A 20,951-nucleotide genomic window follows, 5' to 3' on the forward strand; every position below is an offset into this window, starting at 1 on the left:
GTTGGTGGCGATGTGTCTTTATGCACCTCTGCAATCCCTGATGTGCAAGTACATCCACCGTGCTGTTTGGCTGGGGGAGGCGTTTGCAGGTTTTTACCGAGCTACAGTGAAGGAATGGTCCACATCTTTCCCAGTTCGGATGGTGAATGACTTGGAGAGGGTCTGCCAGGTGTCGCTGTTCCCAGGAATCTACTGCTGACGTTCTCCTCGATGGTCGTGGTCGTTGGTTTAGCGGGAATGTCTCAGGGACGTGGCAAGTTTAATGAAACGGCTGACATGTGCCTTGTAGGTGATTTGCAGTCTTTACTGTGTCAGGAGTTGAGGGCGAATTGACTGAATTCGTGATGCTTGGGCCTCCGGTGCAGGCCGAGATGAATCACCCACGGGGCACTTCTGTCTGATAATTGTTGTCATAACTTTTTCACAGTTGTTGCTGGGGTCCTGCATCGCTGTGGATGGGGATATTTGTGTATACTCATTTTTCAGTGCGTTGTTTAATTGTCCACCACCATTCAATGTATTTTTGCAGATGACACACTGACAAGTAAGTTCATGGTTGAGCTGCCCATCGATAGAAATGTGCTTTTATCTGGATGTTCTCCTAATGATTCTGTTTTGTGGCTTGTCATTGTCTGTGGCAATGCGCTTTTAGAGCAAACTAATGGAAAATAACTGAGAAAACATTACGAAGATTAACTCGGAAAAGGATGGTTTATAACTGGAGCAGGAAAACAAAAGACGGAATGGAATAAATGCGTTTCGTATATTCCAGTGAGACCATTGTGGTTGTAACATTCCTGAGTAGCTATTGGAATATGTTCCATCAGTCAGGCAATGGGTATCAAAAGATGGATTTATAGGCAGTATAACTATCAGGATTGAGTTCTTAAGGATGACTGAGGATTTCCAGGATCGGCCACACTTGACGAACACTCGATATTATAGAAAGCGGAGATACAGGATTTACATTATCGTTGTTAATTTTGGTATCAAGTGACAAATTTCGGCAAACCAACAGCACGGAGGAATCTGTCCAGTTTTAATAGTTTTTCATAGTTTTAATAGTGTATATACGAGCGATTAAAAGCAATCAGGAGATTTGACAGACACGCTGGCTGACCAGTCTGCGAATATATATTTTTATTTTTTAAAATAAATTTAGCGGACCCAATTCATTTTTTCCCCCAATTAAGGGGCAACGTAGCGTGACCAATGTACCTACTCTGCACATCATCGGGTTGTGGGGGCGAAATCCACGCAAACCAGGGGAGAATGTGCAAAATCCACGCGGTCAGTGACCCAGAGGCGGGATCGAACCTTTGACCACTGCACCGTGAGGCAGCAAGGCTAACCCAGTGCGCCACCGTGCTTACCGTCTGGGAGTATATAAAGGAAAAATGAATAGTATTGAGCCAACACATAGAATGTGACCATGATTTATGGAGTCCCCAACATCATGGTGGCGCCATTTTGAATAGTTAGCCGATTCGTGAGATTGTCAACATAGACCGACGGTATTGCAGGGTGACTATGGCAAAAGTCATGATGATCTGTGGGAGACAATGACCTCAGGAATATTGGGAACAGCTCAATATTTTGGCAGTTAAAACAATTCTGGGTAAATGTTGACACGTTACTGATATTAGCCATGTTACAATCGATTTAATCACAATTCCCGGTGTTCCTTCTTCCTGACATTCATGAAATTCAACCCGAAAGAAAATGTCGGATCCTGGATTTAGGTGGAATATTTTATCATTAGGTGTGAATTAATAAAACAAATCACCGTGTTGTCTTTGTTTGTATTCTTTTAAATTTAGAGTACCGAATTATTATTTCCCCAATAAAAGGACAAATTAGCGTGGTCAATCCACCCACCCTGCACATCTTTGGGTTGTGGGGGTGAAACCCACGCAGGCACGGGGAGAATATGCAAACTCCACATGGACAATGACCCAGGGCTGGGGTTCAAACCCATGTCCTCAGCGTCGCAGTCCGAGTGCTAACCACTGCGCCACACGCAGCTCCAGGGTTGCCTTTGTGATGCTTGATTTGGACAGTTTCATTCATGTCGTGTTCCAGTGAGCACTGATTCTCAACTATTTATTCCAGGCAGACCCGGGAGCAGCCAGGCTGATTCAGCAGGTAATCGCTTTCATTCTCATAGCTGATATTTTCCTTCCCAACGCATCCAACTGAATTTTAAATCTGTGAGACAATCTCAGTGCTTTTCTGTTTAAGTATTGACACGTTATCAATTAATTCCTGTTGCGAGATTAATGCTGGATATTTCAGAGCGACAATTGATTGTGTCCGTGGGCTTAGAGAAAAATCAGACACAGCTGTCGGTCTGAAACAGATATTCAGTTCCCGAATTGCCAGCCAGCGCTGACATATCGTGGAATTTTACGGTCCTTCCGCCGTCGACATCATCCGGCTCCACTGAAGGCAGTGGGTTCACCACATTTTCACCTCCCGCCCCCTCCCTGAGCGGGCAGCACATTACATATCTGTCCCTTCCAGCGGAGAGCGGGAGGGCGCAGCTGGCTCGGCGGTGATGGCAGATATCTTGTAATCCGCACTAGGATTGGAATCTCACTGTGCTCGGCCAATCCGTGTGATTGACCGCTGACTATTCCACTCTTGACCTGTGTAGAGAAAATAAATTCTTTTTATAATATAAATTTAGAGTACCCAATTCATTTTTTCCAATTAAGGGGCAATTTAGCATGGCCAATCCCCCAACCCTGCACATCTTTGGGTTGTGGGGAGGGGGGGGGGGGTGATACCCACGCAGACACGGGGAGAATGTGCAAACTCCACACGGACAGTGACCCAGCGCCGGGATCGAACCTGGGACCTCGGCGCCGTGAGGCAGCAGGTCTCACCCTCTGCGCCACCGTGCTGCCCTGAGCGAATAAATTCTGTGCCGATGCACACTCCAGGGTGACGCAGCCGGTAGAATTGTTTTTAAATAACCCACTATTCGCCCCGTGTTTATACCATTTAGAAAGATGCTCTCTTACATTTGCAATGTCTAATATTTGCTGCGTGTTTGTTGAGCTCCTGTAAACGGCCCAATGCTACCAATGATTCCGATATTTCCCGCTGTATCGGGGACCAATAACTCTGCATTTTATTTCTGTATTTTACAGAGGCGGTGAAGCTGAGACTGAGCAATGTGGGCAGTCGGTGCGCTGGGAGAGTGGAGATTCACTATAGGGGACAGTGGGGGACAGTGTATGATTCTGAATGGGACACGAAGGACGCCGCTGTTGTGTGTCGGGAGCTGGGCTGCGGCACCGCGCGCGCTGCATTGCGCAGCGCTCACTTTGGTGAAGGCTCCGGACCCATTGTGACGTGGCAGGTGCAATGCAAAGGGAGCGAATCCGCTCTGCGGGATTGTCCTTCAAAACGTTGGGATGCCTATTCCTTGCCGCATTCCAATGATGCCGGAGTAATTTGTTCAGGTAAAAATCTTTCTTCGTCTATTCTCTACCGAATGGAATCTGTTCACTGAAAATAGCGGCAGTGAATTTGAACTTATAGGACATCCTGATTAATAAAATGGGTTACTTCACCATCCAAGGCCTGCATCCTGTGCTGGGTTAACGTTGCGGGTAAACGCCCATTCGCTTTCATGTGCAGGGAGAAATTCGCGGCTCCATCAGTGGCAACATTTCGACCTTTAGTTTCTGAAGTAGAAAATGGACGTGAGAAAGAGGGAATAGAGCCAGCGCTGCTATTGGTAGGTCAGGGGTTACTTCCCCTCAATTTGGCATTCTATCAATCAAGACTTCAACGTTACAACACTGGTGATAAAGTGCGTGTTTGCAACATGACACTGACGGTCTCTTTTAGACAGACGGACAATTAAGTTAATCTGAAAGGAAAAATTATGGTCGCGAGAGAAGCAAAAACATTTGGTGGAAGGAGGTAAGTTGCTTGATTAGTGTTGGAGCGGAAATGAGCCAATGTCCAAACTAATCGTGACAGATTCTCATTCAGCAGATGTGTACAGATTTGTAAATCATTTGTATCATTGTAATCTATTGTTGCTCAGCCCACAGATTTCCCTGATTGGTATCCCAAGGTGCACACTGCGCTGGAAGACTGGAGATCCAGGTCGGTATAACCTGGGGAACAGTTTGTAACCTTGACTGGGACTGGAATGATGCCATGGTAGTCTGTGCTCAACTTCAGTGTGGAGTCGCCGTGTCTGTGAGAAGAGGGGGTGATTTTGGAGAGGGCACTGGACTGATACACAGCGATAGATTTCAATGCATAGGCAACGAGACAAGCCTGGAGGACTGTCCTCTTGTTCCAGTAAATCGGACCCAATGCACTCACAGCAACGATGTCAGTGTGATCTGTTCTGGTGAGTGTTGAATTATGAATGATAGATCATTTTTGTCCAATATTTCAGTAACTGAGCAAAAGACAATCCAAGTCCGAGATATTCAGTTCTAATCACTTATTTAGAGATCACGATGCCCGGCCAATCAGTGATTAATTTCATATTTCTGGCGTGACCTTACAAAGTAAGCACGGATATTGATAATGGTAAATATCTACATTTAATTGATCTTGTGAAAACAACAAATTATCATTGCTAATTACACATTGATGTAACTTTATATCGTACACTTCAATAGACAAGCTCTGTCTCCCCAGTCATGATCCACTTTATGGACTCTAACAATAGGTAATTTAGTAATTAACGGTGTTTACATTGTTAATAGAGAAAGATCTAGGGTATTGACAAAAGGAAAAAGATGAAGAGGTAGAACCATACAGTAATAGAATTTGAAGTGGAGAAGGAGGCCATTCGGCCCATCACGTTACCACCGGCCCTTGGACATAGCACCCCACTTAAGGCCTCAACTCCGTCCTATCCCCGTAACCCAGTAACCCTACCTAACCTGTTTTGGATACTAAGGGCAATTTATCATGGCCAATCCATCGAACCTGCACATCTTTCCACTATGGAAGGGAACTGGAGCACCCGGAGGAAACCAATGCAGACACGGGGAGAACGTGCAGACTCCGCACAGACAGTGAACCAAGCCGAGAACCGATCCTGGGACCTGGAGCTGTGAAACAACGGTTCTAACCATTGTGGTATCGTGCTGCGCCTAAAGTATATATGTCATTTTTTGCTGCCGGTAGAAATTAATGAAGTTAGCTCTGTAACATAATTGCAAATGCCCGGTTAACATTCGGACACCAGCACTTGTAGTGGATAGTTTTCAAGCAGTTGAGTATAGAAATGAACAATACATGGAGAATTTTCCAAGAACGTCATAACCCCAAGAATTAAAACTATTCCAATAAACGGCCTCTTTCTGCATTTCCCGATCAGCGCCCTGTCTAAACATTGAAAGTCCTTCAACATTTTAAACATAATTCAGTCAACTCTGGACTGAGTCGATACGATACGTTTTTCAAACTGGCCTAATCATGCAAAGCTTAATTAAACATCTTATACTTAGTTGTAATCTATACAATGTCGCCTTTAAACCCACTATAATCGGCAATATTCCATCAGATTGATTTTCAGGATGAACACTCACATTTGAGTTGAGGCAGCTTCTTAAAAGTGTCCAGCACCATTTTAACTCCTTTAAAATGAGTATTTGGTGAACATGAGCAGTGGGTATAGGTGCCTTGGTATAATTTACTTTCCTTACTTTTGACGTGTGACTATTCTAATGGATATCTACAAGTTACGTGGGTCCGTGTTTATATCCGAAACAGGACAACATGGTCCCCGATTGGTTGGTGGCCAGGACAGGTGCTCAGGACGGGTGGAGTTGTTACACGGAGACCGCTGGGGGACGCTGTGTGATGTTTACTTTGGTTTAGAAGCCGCCAGTGTGATCTGTGAGCATCTTCAGTGCGGGGCGGTAAAGAACATCATGAGAGGTGTTGCCTTTGGAAAGGGAACCGGCCCTGTGTGGAAGGAGAACTACAGGTGCGGCGGGAACGAGTCCAGGTTGTGGCAGTGTCCGCTTTCATCCGTGGACGATTTTAGCTGCTCCCATGGAAATGAAGCCAGTGTCATCTGCTCGGGTGAGTGCCCTCAATCCAGATAATCCGAGCAAAGTAAAATGTGGTACAGAAAGTGACCGTGCAAGCGTTTTGGAAATGTAACTCACCTCATCACAGCCTTGGAGTGCCCTCGCAGACTGTATTATTTCCCTTCCACATAATTGATCAATTCTCTTTTCAATGACATGATTGATCTCCACCTCCATTATACCCACACTGTTCATTTCCGATCCAAACCACTCACTGCCGATGAAAGTACTCTGAGGTCACAATTGTTATTTTGTCAAGTATCTTAAATCTGAACCTCCTCCCATCCTCGCCCTATGCCGACGGGAACATTGCGTCCATATCTGTGTTACACAGAACTCAGGACTCTGAACACACGGTCAAATCGGGAAGTTAAAAAATCCTCACACTGCATTGAGGGTAATTAGAGGAGAAGTCCCGCGTGTCCACGCCTGTATTTTCTTTCACTCAATATCACACAGGACAGATTAATGGCTACTCTCACATGGCTGTTTGCGGGACTTTGGTCTCCTCCTTAATGTCCCTATTTTTTTTTTCATTTTGCATATTCCTGCAGCTGTTTCAGACAATTCACCTTTGCAATGGCAGAATAATAGCTCTCGGTATTCGGCACTGCAGGCAAATTCTTTCCCACACTCTGAATTTACATCCCTAGAATGCAAGCGTAATTTCAAAGGAGTTACATTCTCTTCTCCTATAATCCCAGATAATGCCGCAATCGCCCATCCTCTCGTGCTAGCTGCCAGCACCGATTCTCCGAACGTGATCGATTTCCCCTAATGTTACCTCATAGCTCCAAAATGTTTTCCAAATCTGTCCTGACCATACCGATGGAACTAGCCAATTGAACTGGAAGGATATGGGACGCGACTGCGTTCAGCTGCAACCTATCCCAACATTCCCTGATCACTCTTCCGCAGAACTGTTGCCCATATTGGAGGAAATTTATGTCCAAACCCCAGCATCTAATATCCAGCAAGGTGTACATGCGTTTCCTAATGTTACAAAAACAGAGCTGCATTTGCTCAGCATCCGCTCAGTCACACCCTTCACTCTTGCACCAGAGAAGCAGTCGGGGTGAAGATGATCGAAATCTGCGTTAATTTGTTTCACTGTTACCATTGTTCTCAACGTCTCACTTCACACAGATGAAAATTGGTCACTGAGATTGATGAATGGGGGTAGCAGGTGTGATGGCCGAGTGGAGATTTACTACAACCGCAGCTGGGGCAGAGTCCAGGCCATCTCTGGGACCTGAATGACGCTCACGTGGTCTGCAGACAGCTGGGCTGCGGAGCCGCGATAGCCGCATATAACTCTTCACAATACGGAGAGGGTGAAGGGTCAGTGTGGTTGAATTATGTCCATTGTAAAGGAAACGAATCGCATGTCTGGAACTGCAGCTCATTCCCACCGATGTTGCCTCACACTGACAGCATCGACGTAGGGGTTCTGTGTTCAGGTGAATAAACACGTCATGTGACTGAAATGAATGGGAAATGTGTCATCGGCAATGGGAACATGTCATTTCTTCCTCAGGGGCCTGTGGAACAATTATTTAACACTGGAGCCAGGATGAACATGGGCAGTAATAACACATATTTGGAACTATGTTGACAGATTGAACAACGCGATAAATCTCTAGGTCCCGCCCTCAGTAAATACAGACAAAGCCAATAAGGACCAATGGCAACGATGACAAATGAATTGGTCAAAGGGGTAGATTTCATCAGCGCAACTGAAAGGGAGAGGAAAGGTTTATGTAAAGGAATTCTGATATTGTCTGTCAAAAGCCAATGTCGGGGCTGTTGATTTTTTTTTGTTCGTTCTTGTGATGTGGGCGTCGCTGTCTGGGCCAGCAATTGTTACCCAAATCTAATTGCCCTTGAACTGAGTGGAGTTCTAGACTATTTCAGACTGGGGGAAACTAAGACTTAACCGCATTGGTGTGTGGGGCTATAGTCACATGGAGGTCAGAGCGGGTTAGGACAACAGATTTCCTCACTGAGGTGCATTAGTGAATGAGATGGGTTTTTACGACAATCGACAATGGTTACATTGTCATCAATAGACGTCCAATTACAGATTTTAGTTGAATTCAAATTCCACCATTTCGCAAGATGGGATTAGAAGCCGCGCCCCCAGAGATATCCCCAGGTCTCTGCATTAGTAGTCCAGTAACAATACCGCTACGAAGACGCCTCCTCATTAAGTATGGGGGATCGATTGATGTATTTGTGCATTTGAACATGACAATGATATTCTAAAGCTAAATTATATTATAGGATGAAAGTGCAGGATAGATCAAATAGGTGATTTTGGTAGGCGGGGGGAGTGTGTGAGGCAATGTAATTGCGGTGGGCATTTCTGGTGAGATCAAATTTGCGCGGTTCACTTTGGAAAGTGTTGTTTGCAATAGCGTTTTTGAAGGGAGCAAGATTGGTTTCCCAGCTAGGCATTTGAGAAATCCTCCTGTCTTGAAAGAACATGGATCTTCTGAAACTTTCAGCCGGATGTGTGGTGAATTCGCGGGGAGGGTCAGTGCTTGAGCGGTTAAGCCGCTTATTCTCTCAATGATGCTACCAACCCATTGAACATTTTCTGATTTGTACCATTAAGAACATTATGGCGATATCTGATGAAATATGGGCAGCAAAACAGTATGCAGTGAAAAACATAACATAAAATGTTTGCTTAAAGGGATTGTGTTTAGACCAATTAATTAACATAATTAGACAATTGCGGGCGAAATATACTATCCAGCATAGAATGGGCCAATCCCGAAAACCACGGTGCAGATTTTATAACATAAATTGAGAGTACCCACTAATTTTTTCCAATTAACGGGCAATTTAGCGTGATCAAATCACCATACGCTATTCATGTTTGGGTTGTGAGTGTGAGAACAACGCAGACACGGGCAGAATGTGAATTCTCCACATTGCCAGTGACCCAGGGCCGGGATTAATCCTGGGACCGCTGCGCGGTGAGGCAGCGGTGCTAACCACTGCTCGCTTTATCAATCTCCAAATGATTTGTATCGGTTGATTCAGATTTTCGGAACAGGCATTTCCCTACGTCCCATTGAAGAGCAGTTCCACATTGCCTTCACGGCGTAATTTTCCAGTCACCATATTATACATTTAGGTAAGACTACAAAAGTGTTGGACAACAGGTATTCATTTACCTGTGAACAGCAGCTTGAAAGGGAGATTTTGATTCAGCCGGCTATGACACAATAGTTTGAATTAAACAGTGATATGAATTTGTGTTAGAAGGATAATATTCCACTGCATTATTTTCTATCAGGACACAAACAGTTAAGGCTGTCTGACGGGGCAAGCCGGTGTGCTGGCCGATTGGAGATTTATTACTCTGGGACCTGGGGCTCAGTTTGTGACGATTCCTGGGACCTGACAGACGCTGACGTTGTTTGCAAACAGCTGGGCTGTGGAAATGCATTGCAGCTTCCATTTCCTGCCCCGTCTGGACCAGGCACAGGCACCATTTGGCTTGAAGAGCTGGACTGCTCCGGGAACGAATCGTCTATCTGGCAATGCCCCCATGCATTGTGGGGAAACCACGACTGTAATCATAAAGAAGATGTGGAGATCATGTGCTCAGGTAAAGATCGTATTTCCTTCAGTTATAAGCGAAGTTTCATACTGAAGATATATCCCCGAATTTGGTCGGAACTGCACTGACGTAGGTTAGTCGGACTAACGCCGAGTGTGGCGTTTATTCTGCACACAAATAGCATTAAAACGTTGATTCAGCCTACCGGATCTATGTTCCCTTCCGATTCTTTCTCCTCTCACTTCCGTTTATACTCTCAGTGTAAAAGCATCGATGCTGTCCGCCTCAAGTATCTTATGTTTTCTGAGTTTCACTTTCCTCCAACCTTCTGGCAATCAGAAGAAAAACATGTTCTCCTGAACTCACTGTGAATGTTATTCGTACAAGAGATGGTCGTAACAGGGTCATACAAATCCACAGCACAGAAAAGAGCTCTCGGCCCATCGTGTCTGTTATATATTGTGCAGCCCTCTTCAGAAGTAACTGCTTGCCCCATTTTCTGCCTCCTATAAATTTGGAACTTTTACTTGTGAGGGTAAAGTACGACTGGTTGATGTATATCATCAGGAACAGTAAAACCAGCACCAATCCATGTGAACATCCCGTTCGTACTTCTGCTATTTAACTAACAGAATAATTTACAGCTAATTTTACAGCAACTTTCCTACTGACTCGCTGGTTTCTCATTTTCTGACATGAGTTAACAATGTGGGAACTTGTCAAAGCTCTGCTGACAATCCAGGCTGATTTAAAGGAACGCATTTATCATAGATTATCATAGAATTTTCAGTGAAGAAGGACGCCATTGGGCCCATGGAGTCTTCACCGGCTCTTGGAAAGAGCACCCTACCCAAGGTCAACACCTCCACACCCAATCCCCATAACCCAGTAACTCCACCCAACACTAAACTTTGCAAAGTTTCCTAGTCATTGAATGCGGTACATCATGTAAATATCTGGTTTGGAATTCACATTTACTTATTATGGACTGTATCGTTTGATTGCAGCTGCTCGTTTCTGTTAATTTTCTGAAATAATATCAATGAAAATGTTAACTCAACTGGCGCAACATATGTATTGCAGTGCACTGTGGATAAACAATTGGTCAATTGAACCAACAGGGTGTTTGTTATTTCATTGATAGAACACAAAGAGCTACGTCTGGTTAATGGAAAGCATCGCTGTGAGGGGAGAGTGGAAGTGTTCTACAATGGGACCTGGGGCACAGTGTGCTCTGACAAACTGGAGAACCGTGATGCAGATGTGATCTGTAAACAGTTAGAGTGCGGCACCGCCGATTTCATTGACTATGACGCTAAATCATTTGGAATGGGTACCGGCCACATTTGGCTCGATGAGATCGAATGTCTGTCACATGAGACGACGCTTTGGCAATGTCAGGGAGACCCGTGGGGTCAACACAACTGTGAACATCGGGAAGATGCGGGTATTGTTTGTTCAGGTAACACAATGAACTACTTTGTTTGCAGATGTAATTTCACATATTAATTTCATCTTCATTCAACATGTCTGTCTTATCAACAGGGGGAAACACAATAAAGGGACCACACTACAGTTTCAAGGACTGCGGTGGAGAATCAGGTTCTCCTTCATCTTTTCTAACAGCTGCCTGATTGTATTCTGCGCTTGTGTCACGTCAAGTGTAATAATTATTTTTTCTTTGACAAATTCAGGACAAATCTTGCGCTTGGCTGGAGGTGACACCAAATGCTCCGGGCGAGTGGCGATATTGTGTAACGACACTTGGGGCACGGTATGCGATGATTCCTGGGATATGAACGATGCCAGAGTTGTGTGCAGGCAGTTGGAGTGTGGTCCCCCTCTATTGGCCCCAGGAGGGGCCTCTTTTGGCCAGGGTAACGGTACTACCTGGCTGGATGAGGTGAAGTGCACTGGAAATGAATCCTTTCTCTCTGATTGTCCTTTATCATTGTGGCCTCAAGCTGACTGTGATCACAAGGAAGACGCCAGTGTGGTTTGTTCCGGTAAGCATCGCACAGAGTGGTGGGAGCTTGAGCTGGACAGGGGTGTTTGGTTCTTGGTTTCATAGATTATCATAGAATTTACAGTGCAGAAGGAGGCCATTCGGCCCATCGAGTCTGCACCGGCTCTTGGAAAGAGCACCCTACCCAAGGTCAACACCGCCACCCTATCCCCATAACCCAGTAACCCCACCCAACACTAAGGGCAATTTTGGACACTATAGATTAAATCTTCTGAATATGAAGCACGTATATAAATTAAGAATAACAGCTAAATTTCGAACATCAAACCCAAATAATTGTTTATTTTTTTCGACATGTTCCACAGATCCGCCTTTCTCTCCAACTTCTTCTCCATCCACACCTGAAGGTACATCTCGTTGATAGAAATCATTCAATATTATTGTTATTTTTATATTCGGGGAATAATTGGACATTGGAATTGCCTAGTTGTGAGGATTTCTCAAAATGATAATCATGTAAACATTGAAAATTACACGGTGAAACCTTTATCTGTGAAAACGTTCCTGAATCTTTAATACAGCTCCTGGAGATGAAAACACTTCCATTCCTCTTGTTATCTGCATATCACTCGGAGTCCTATTGATCTGTGAGTTACTCGCCCTGGTGACAGTAATGCAGAGGAAGATGTCAATAAAAGGTGCGGCTCGAATCGGATTGTGAACCTCACACTGAATTTTGAATGTTGCTTTATCTTCTCTTCAATGTCTCTTTCCCCAAACTGTACCCAGTCGGTTGTAAGACAGAAAATAACATGCTATTGGTCAGTCATTTCGTTCAAGGTATTCGAGAAACAGTAACATCATAGAATCATAAAAACTGTACAGTACAGAGGGAGACCAGTCGCCCCATCGAATCTGCACCAACCCTCCTAATGCGCACCCGACGTAGGCCTGATCCAACCCTCTATTCCCGTACCCGCACCTAACCATAGGCACTAAGGGGAAATTTTGAATTGTCAATCCGACTAACCTCCACATCTTTGAATAGATTCAAACCATTACACTTAAAATAGGGACTTTTCATCAGCCGTCCAGGAGACTCGAAATTAGTTTCATTTTTGTAACAATAGATCAACACATGGAATGAAAACACTTTAAACTCTGAGCTCAGTATTTTCTTTAGCTGCTTATATATATTATTCCATTCAGTATTCGTTGTAAGCCTGCACAGTCTGTGCCGATGTCCACTGTCAACTTCTCTGAATGGAATCAGCCGCCGTTTTCAGAAGTGATGGAACATTTTCTATCTTTTACATTCTGCATCCCAGCACAACAAACACTCTGGTATCAGTGGATCTCTGCTGGTGGTGCAGTGAGTACTGGGCCCACAGCCGAGTCAGAAGCTCCGCTTCAGGTCCAAAGACTTCATATACCAAGGAATATCAAAACACCTTGAAAGTTCTTTCCATGGCCACAATGACACACAGGTAAAGTGGGGGAAAGTCCTGCTCCGTCAAGCTTGGTGTGGATTTGTGACCGTCTGGCGACAGGCTGGCGACATTTTCCCTACAGAATTTTGGCTATAGAATCTGATGAACCTTTGTCTTGTGAACCACTATGATTGGGGCTGAGAAACAAAACTGCTCCCCGTATCTTAACTCGCACCAAGTTATTTTGATTCATATCTGATGGACAGAACAATAGTGGCCCGGAAATCCCTCCGTTACTGATCCTTGAAATCGAGTAAGTGGAATTATTACTGGGCCAATCATCCAGAGACACAAAGTAATGCTCTGTGTTCCGTGGTACAAATACAGCCTCGGCAAAGAGGGAGATTTGAAATGAGTCAATCTGGAATTATATGTCTAACTATGATTGTAACAATATGCTAATCGTTCCGCTCTCCCGCCAACAGGTCCTCTCACTGGCGGCTGGGACTCACCATCTGGTTTCTACCAACCAATTTATGCAGAAATATATAATACTCCACCTGACAAGGTTTCCATCCAGACCCGTGATTCAGGTTTGCATTCTGTATTCACTTCAAAACCAAGTTACAAGGGCAAATACCGGTTCAGGTTTAACAAGTTTAATTTTCAGTGCACTGGCTGCACAACACCATTCTCGTGCAACAAGGAGATCTGTATTTCTTCATCTTCAGATGACGAATGATTTTGATTCGATTCCCACTCTCCCGAATTGTTCCAGAATGTTTTTGGCGGCCAGTGCATAACATATAGAGCACCGTAGGAGTTTCCCACAAGGCTGCATCGCGGCTCCATTTGCCCCCAGCAACGTTCAGCTTCAAATACGTATCGGCAAAGCGGCTGCTGGAATATGTAAATGAACATTTCAAAGCTTGCAGATGATACCACGTTGGGTGGGAGGGTGAACTGTGACGAGGATGCCGGAATCCAACAGCATGCTCTGGACAGGTACGGTGAGTGGGGAAATCAATGGCAGATGCAGTATAATTTGGATAAGTGTGAGATTAATCACTTTGGAAGCAAAAACAGGAAGGCAGATTACCACCTGAATTGTTGTAATTTGGGAGAGGGGAGTGTGCAGCGGGACCTGGGAGTCATTGCGCACCAGTCGCTGAAGGTAAGCATGCAGATGCACAGGCGGTAAAGGAGGTTAAGGGCTGGATGAGCTCAGTGGGCTCGACCATTGGTTTCCAGTGCCGAACAAGGCTAGCAGCGTGGGTTCAATCCCCGTACCAGCTTACGCGAACAGGTGCCGTAATGTGGCAACGAGGGGCTTTTCGCAGTAACTTCATACTTATGACAATAAAAGATTAGTATTATATTATGGTATTTTGGCCTTCATTGCAAGAAATTTCGAGTACAGATGCCGGGATGTGTTGCTGCCATACCTCGAATATTGCGCACAGTTTTGGTCTCCCTTTCTGAGGAAGAATGTTCTTGCTCTCGAGGTAGTGCAACGAAGGTTTATCAGACTGATCCCAGGTATGGACTGATACCAAGAATGGTAGATCTGTCAAATGCGGAGAGATTCAGTACGTTAGGATTGTCCTCTCTGAAGTTCAGGAAAATGATCTCATCGAGACTTACAAAATTCTAACAGGTCTAGACAGGGTAGATGCAGGGAAGATGTTACCAATGATGAGTGTGTCCACAACCAGGAGTCAGTCTGAGGATTCAGGGTAAACTATTTCGGACAGAGATGAGGACACGTTTCTTCACCCAATGTGTGGTGAGCCTGTGGAATCCATTCTCACAGAATGTATTCACGAGGCGGCAAGATATAGCACTTGGGGAGAGTGGGACATAAATGGAAAAGATAGCAGAGGCAGTACTGCAGTTATTTACTAATCATGACTAAAGGTGTAATGTCAGGCTCCTAGCGGAAAGCTAGGGATATTACGAATAAATAATATTACTAAAGGATATTACTAATAAAGGATGAGAAGAATGTCTAGGAAAATAAACATCAATCCGCTGAACATTATCGAGAGGAAAATTCCGACTAAAGGAGGGAAGAAAATCAATACAAATAAAAGAATATTAGAACGGTCAGCGCATCTTTCAAATAGGACCTCTCAACACCGAATTAATTTAAAGGCGCCGGAGCAGATATGGTTTACACTGTAAATCTTGATGTCTAATATTAGGCTAGAAGTTAGCACCTAATACACTAATGAATGAGACCAGAGCACAGCTGTCAGCTAGGTGATAAGTAGGTGCAATGTGGCCTCTGAGTCAGACGTTTTCAGGTTCAGGCTCCACCCCATAACTTGGACAGATAAATGAAGTCTGGCACTGCGGTGCATTGCTGAGCGGGGAGCTGTGCATCTTCGGATGTCAGCTTTCATTGGAGCTATTGAAGAGAGGAACATCATGTCCTCTATTCTGAGTATAAAGTATCAATTGACCATGCTGAAGAAGTCTTGAGGGTTTGCCGTTTTGTCCTGACCAATAATGACCCCTGTCGCAAATTCACACAATCAGGTGACATGTTCTTTATGTTGAAATGCTGTGATGTCCGTGGTAATTCACAATTTGACTGCTGTGTTCCCATATTGTAACAGCGACTAATTTTAATTGTACATCTTTAGCTGCAAAGAGTTTAAAACCTGCTGATCATGAAAAACACGAAAAACAAGTGGTTATTTCATGAGTATGGAGTCACGTGGAAAGCAGAAGAATTAGTCCCAGTCGGTAGTGATCGAAGGACTAAATTCTGGGAATAAATGCATCCATATAGACGGAAGGAGGTTAGGAATGTGCTCTGCATGAATAGGCGCTAAGATGAATGTTGTTTGTAATTTGTTGGATCAACTTTGAGTTTGGAGTCAAAACTACATTTTTACGATGGTCTCAAATTGTGGTAGGCGGAGATGTACTGACTTGATAGAATAGATATACGATTGGAAAATTAATTTTTACATAAGTAACTAACATAAATGAAAACTTTGTGAGAAAAGGCACCATGTCATGTATTAAATTAAGAATAATTTAAATGACATACTTACTAAATGGGGTTAAGAACACAAAGGTAGAATAGTAATCTGATGTAAAGTAAAAACGTCAACTAAAACCAAATAAAACACAAATGTTCATTTCTAACTCCGGGAAAACAGACATTTCCGGACAAAGTCAGCAGGTGTGGCAGGATTCTGGGCGAGACCAACAAATCCAACACTTTGAGACCATGTGACTCTTCCTGCCAGACCATCTGACTGTGACATAATTTGATTTTCAGCATCCGCAGTATGTTGCTTTTATAAAAGTTTATTTTTAACCAGGTATAACTGGAAGGTAGAAGAATGAAGATCAAAGTCAATCGAACTTTGGTTGGATGGAATTGGAGTAGATTGTATGGATCTGAAGAGGATATTACGAAAGTGCAAGAACAGTTAAGGGGAGGGCTGATCACAATGTACAAGAGCGTGAACAGTATTGAGGGGTGCTGTTTATCCAGAATGGCTGAACAGAAAGGAAGCAAAATGATCGCATTTGGCGCATTCTGGCTCTTCCCTGAACCATTGCCCGCGGGTTCCACGATCTAAATCCACTTCTGATGTATTTACCGTCAGTGATATTGAAACAGAGGGAATTATTGTGGGAGGGGAAGCGGTTCTGTATCAAACACCCAACGGCTGATGCAGACCTCACGGATTATGCCTTATATTATTTAATCCACTGGGATATCTGACACATTAACTATCCGAACGGACGGAACTGTTAGATGACAGAAGTGACATTTATTGTCCACCTGATGGACATAAATAACAAACCAGTCATTTTCTGGAACACAGGGTTTACTGCAGAAACTCAGTATTAGTAAAGAAGTGGAGATAGGAAACTGATGACAGTGAAGGCCGATAAATATCAGGACTTGATAATATACATTCCAGGCTACTTACCAACGTGGCGCTAGATCTTGTTGATGCATTGTGCGTCATCTTTTATGATGATTTGCACTTTGTAATTAATTATTGGAGGATAGCTCATGTAATCCCATTATTCAGAAGGAGAGGGTGACTGAAAATGGGAAATGATAGATCAGTACACCTAACGTCAGTAGTGGGGACAATTCTAGAGTCATTATGAAAAAACAAATAGCAGGCCACTTATAAAGCAGTGATAAAATCGTGCAGAGTCATCATGGATTTACGAAAAGGAAAACATGCTTATGAGTACGACTGGAATTATTTGAGCATATAATCAGTAGAATATATAAGGTGGGACAGTGGGCCTGGTTTACCTAGACTTTCAGAAGGCTTTCTACAATGACCCTCACCCGATTATTAGCAAGTGACATTGAAACGCAAACGATTAGGAGGAGGATATTAAGATGAATGGAATTTTGTTTGGCAGAAAAGAAGCAGAAGAGTAGGGATTTTTAAAAAAAATCAGAATGGCAGTCATTGAGGTATTGCATGTTTCAGTGCTGGGACCCAAGCTGTTCACAATATACATTAATGATTTAAAGAATGCAATATGCCCAACACTTCAGATGACACACGCTGTGTGAGAGGGTGAGCTATAAGGAGGATGGATACAAAGATGTTTCAGTGTGATTTGGCCGAGCTGAGTGGGAAAATTCAGGGGATATGCAGTGTTATGTGGATAAATGTGAGGTTGGCGGCAAAAGTAAGAAGACAGAATATCATCTGATTGATTATAAATTGAGAGAGCGGTTTGTGCAACGAGACCCGGGTGTCTTCTCACACCAGTCGCTGAAGGTAATCCTGCAGGTACAGCAGGTGGAACAGAAGGCAACTGGTTTGCTGGCCATAAAAGTAGAAGAACAGGATGTCATGGTGCAATTATAAAGTGCCTTCGTGAGACCACACCAGGAATATTGTACAGTTTTGGTCACCTTATCTGAGGGGTGATTTGTTTTTGCCATAAAGGGAGTGCAACGAATATTTACCAGATGGATCCCTATAATGGTGGGTCCGACATATGAGGAAATAGTGAGTCCTTCACGATAATTTACGCTTGAGTTCAGAAGAATGCAGAGCGTTTGTGGCATCTATCTGAAACCTATAAAATGCAATCAGGATTACTTCCTTCACTTGGATATGATATTGTGTAATTTGCTACTACAAAAAGTAATTGAGCCCAAAACACATATGTTGATTTCCAGAACGAATTAGAAGGGCCGAATGACCCACTCCTGCTCCTACGTTCCATATTTCTATGTCTCTCTATGTTCCTCTGTATAGTTGTCCTGAAAAGTTTGTGCAGTTTCTTCGCCTGATCTCCCAAAGTTGAATGTTCTTCCAAAGTGGAGTCATGTATCAATTCCAGGACATTGTCACAATGATGGTGAAGTTATTGATACCTCGCCTCTGATTGGTTGAAATATTATGTGTCGTGATGATTTTATGATGACTCCACCACAAACAACTGATCCATTAACCAATCACTTTCTGTTTAGCAGATTCTGCAACGATTAACACTCTCAACCAGATTGAATATTACAGCAGTCACAGTTTGGGTGACACTGATCCTGGATCCGCATATCCTGAAGATGAATGCTCAAATATGCAGGGTATGTAGAAATTTACTTTCCACCATCTCGTTTCAGTTCTTCACTCTGTAATATCTGAAATACCAAAACAGATCAACTATTAAATGAGAGATTCAAGGATCTCAGGTATTGCACAATGATTTCAGTAACCGAAACATCGAAACTGCTTGAGTCTGAAACAACGTCTTATCATTTCTCCCAATAAAATAAATTAATTAAAAATAAACGTTTCCTTGTGATTCTACACAAGCCTATGGAGGCTGTGAAATGTTTGCAGGTTGGTGGGATGTACATTTTCTGGGAACAGTATGAATTTAAACTAAAATTGAAAATACTGCCGCACAAGCTGGCTCAATAATTCTCTCCACTCAAACTCAATGACATCATACCGTAATCGATCTACTTTCCTGCCCCGGTATTACTTGGGAGAGAATGATTAAAGTATATCATTCTAACTGTCCTTTGGACGTAAGTAACTTCAACTGCAAACACCTGTGCCTCTCAGCTCCTGTTTCTGCCGACTATGACGATGCTGAGACTGAAACCATTGACGCCCAGAGTGGACACATGCTGCAGGATCCTGGGTCTGATGATCGCATTACATTGGGAAAGTTCAGCGGTGATATCCACACTCTGGGTAAGATAATCCTTTGATTCTTCTGTTTCTTTGAGAATCGCTCGCTTCCGTCGATGATTTTCTCCAGCTCCGCTGAGATAGGCTCTAGGATGAACGATGAGCCCAATGGACGACCTGCAGATTTTGCTACATCTGGGGCAGCTTGATGGGCTGGGAAAACAGGTTGTTTAACAGGAGGATCATCAACTTTTCACAACTCAAGTTCGGCTTTGCGCATTTCCACGAAGTCTCTTGATGTGCTTCATGCCATTGGGGGTGACCCTTCTACATTATTGGGCTTTCAAATTCCAGGTCCTTCCATTGGTCATCGCGCATGTTTCAATTTGCTTGGATGTTTGATGACACCCCTGTACTTTTCCACGTCCCTCTTGCTGTCTTCTGTTGCGACTGCGTTCCCAATAGATTATCAGCTCTGGTTATTCCCTCAGTCACCAACCTTCTTGTGAGGAATTGACTCTCTCTGGATTGAAGTTATTCTAATCGATCATGGAACAAAGTGGGATTTGCAATTGTTCATGTCGCAAATGCAAATAATTTAAAGAAAACATCTAACTTTCAGCCCAATGTTTAACTGAAGTATGCTCATCCCCACAGTGTACAACAGTCATATCCTCATTGACTCAGCGTTATCGGTTCCTTCCACACCTTCTCACAATACCAATGTTATCTGTGTCACAGGCCGGGGGGTTCTACCATCATTGGGCAGTGACCGTTTACATCTAAAGTTTACAAATCTGCATTGCACTGTTAAACGGTGATGGTTAGTTCCATTTCCCTCTGTATGTGGCGCGCTGCTGGGGCGTTCCGTGTCCCGTATAATTTTGGGTCTCCTGGACTATTCCCACGGTTCACTGAGTGAGAGTTTATGAGAGAAAAAACGGAGAATGTTTTTGATAGAATTTTAAAAGGCCAGTTGCACTTGAAATGTTACGAAAGAGAAAACATGTAGATGTGATTTCTTTCGATGATCTCTTCTTTCTTTTCACCCATCTCAGATAATAGTCAACTCCACATCCCTGAGGTGACGTCCACAGATATATGATTCTACATTAAATCTGATGGAAGACATCAGAACTTTTCCAAAATGTCATCGCTTTGATTATGCTTTGCTGCCCGATATCAATATTGTATTTGACTGAATGAGAGATTACTTCCTGTTGTGTTTCTTAGAATCACATTTCTCTCCTTATTTTGTGTGAAAGAATCTGCATTCTGTCTCTTTAGGAATGAAAAACAAAATAGAATGTATATCCAGTATTGCACTGCCCATGTTAAAGCTGTGTTAAATCGCAGTGCATTGTGGAACCGAACCGGCATTATAATTAAATAACTGATGCTGTTTCATGTCAGGTGTATTGGAAGACCATTTGGTAAAATCCCTCACTCTTGCACCATTACATTAAGATTAGGAGTGATAAATGCATTATTTCTCTGTTTTATCTCCAGTTATTGATGATGTGGAGATGCCGGCGTTGGACTGGGGTGAGCACAGTAAGACGTCTTACAACACCAGATAAAAGTCCAACAGATTTGTTTCGAATTACTAGCTTTCGGACCTCAGCTCCTTTCTCAGGTGAAGGAGCTGCACTCCGAAAGCTAGTAATTCGAAACAAATCTCTTGGACTTTAACCTGGTGTTGTTAGACATCTTACTGCCCAGTTATTGAGCCCGTACATCATGTATTCGAGG

At 43.5% G+C, this 20,951-nt stretch overlaps 1 long non-coding RNA gene across 1 annotated transcript; it reads left to right on the forward strand.

Moving 5' to 3' along the window:
- The first annotated feature begins 18,538 nt into the window (after positions 1–18,538).
- On the forward strand, positions 18,539–20,567 carry LOC140397039 (uncharacterized). The gene is made up of 3 exons (XR_011936673.1): positions 18,539–18,646; positions 19,131–19,262; positions 20,258–20,567. It is a non-coding gene; the product is annotated as an uncharacterized lncRNA (long non-coding RNA).
- Positions 20,568–20,951: the final 384 nt, after the last annotated feature.

Source organism: Scyliorhinus torazame, chromosome 20, assembly GCF_047496885.1.
Source record: "Scyliorhinus torazame isolate Kashiwa2021f chromosome 20, sScyTor2.1, whole genome shotgun sequence".
NCBI classification, from domain to species: Eukaryota; Metazoa; Chordata; class Chondrichthyes; order Carcharhiniformes; family Scyliorhinidae; genus Scyliorhinus; species Scyliorhinus torazame.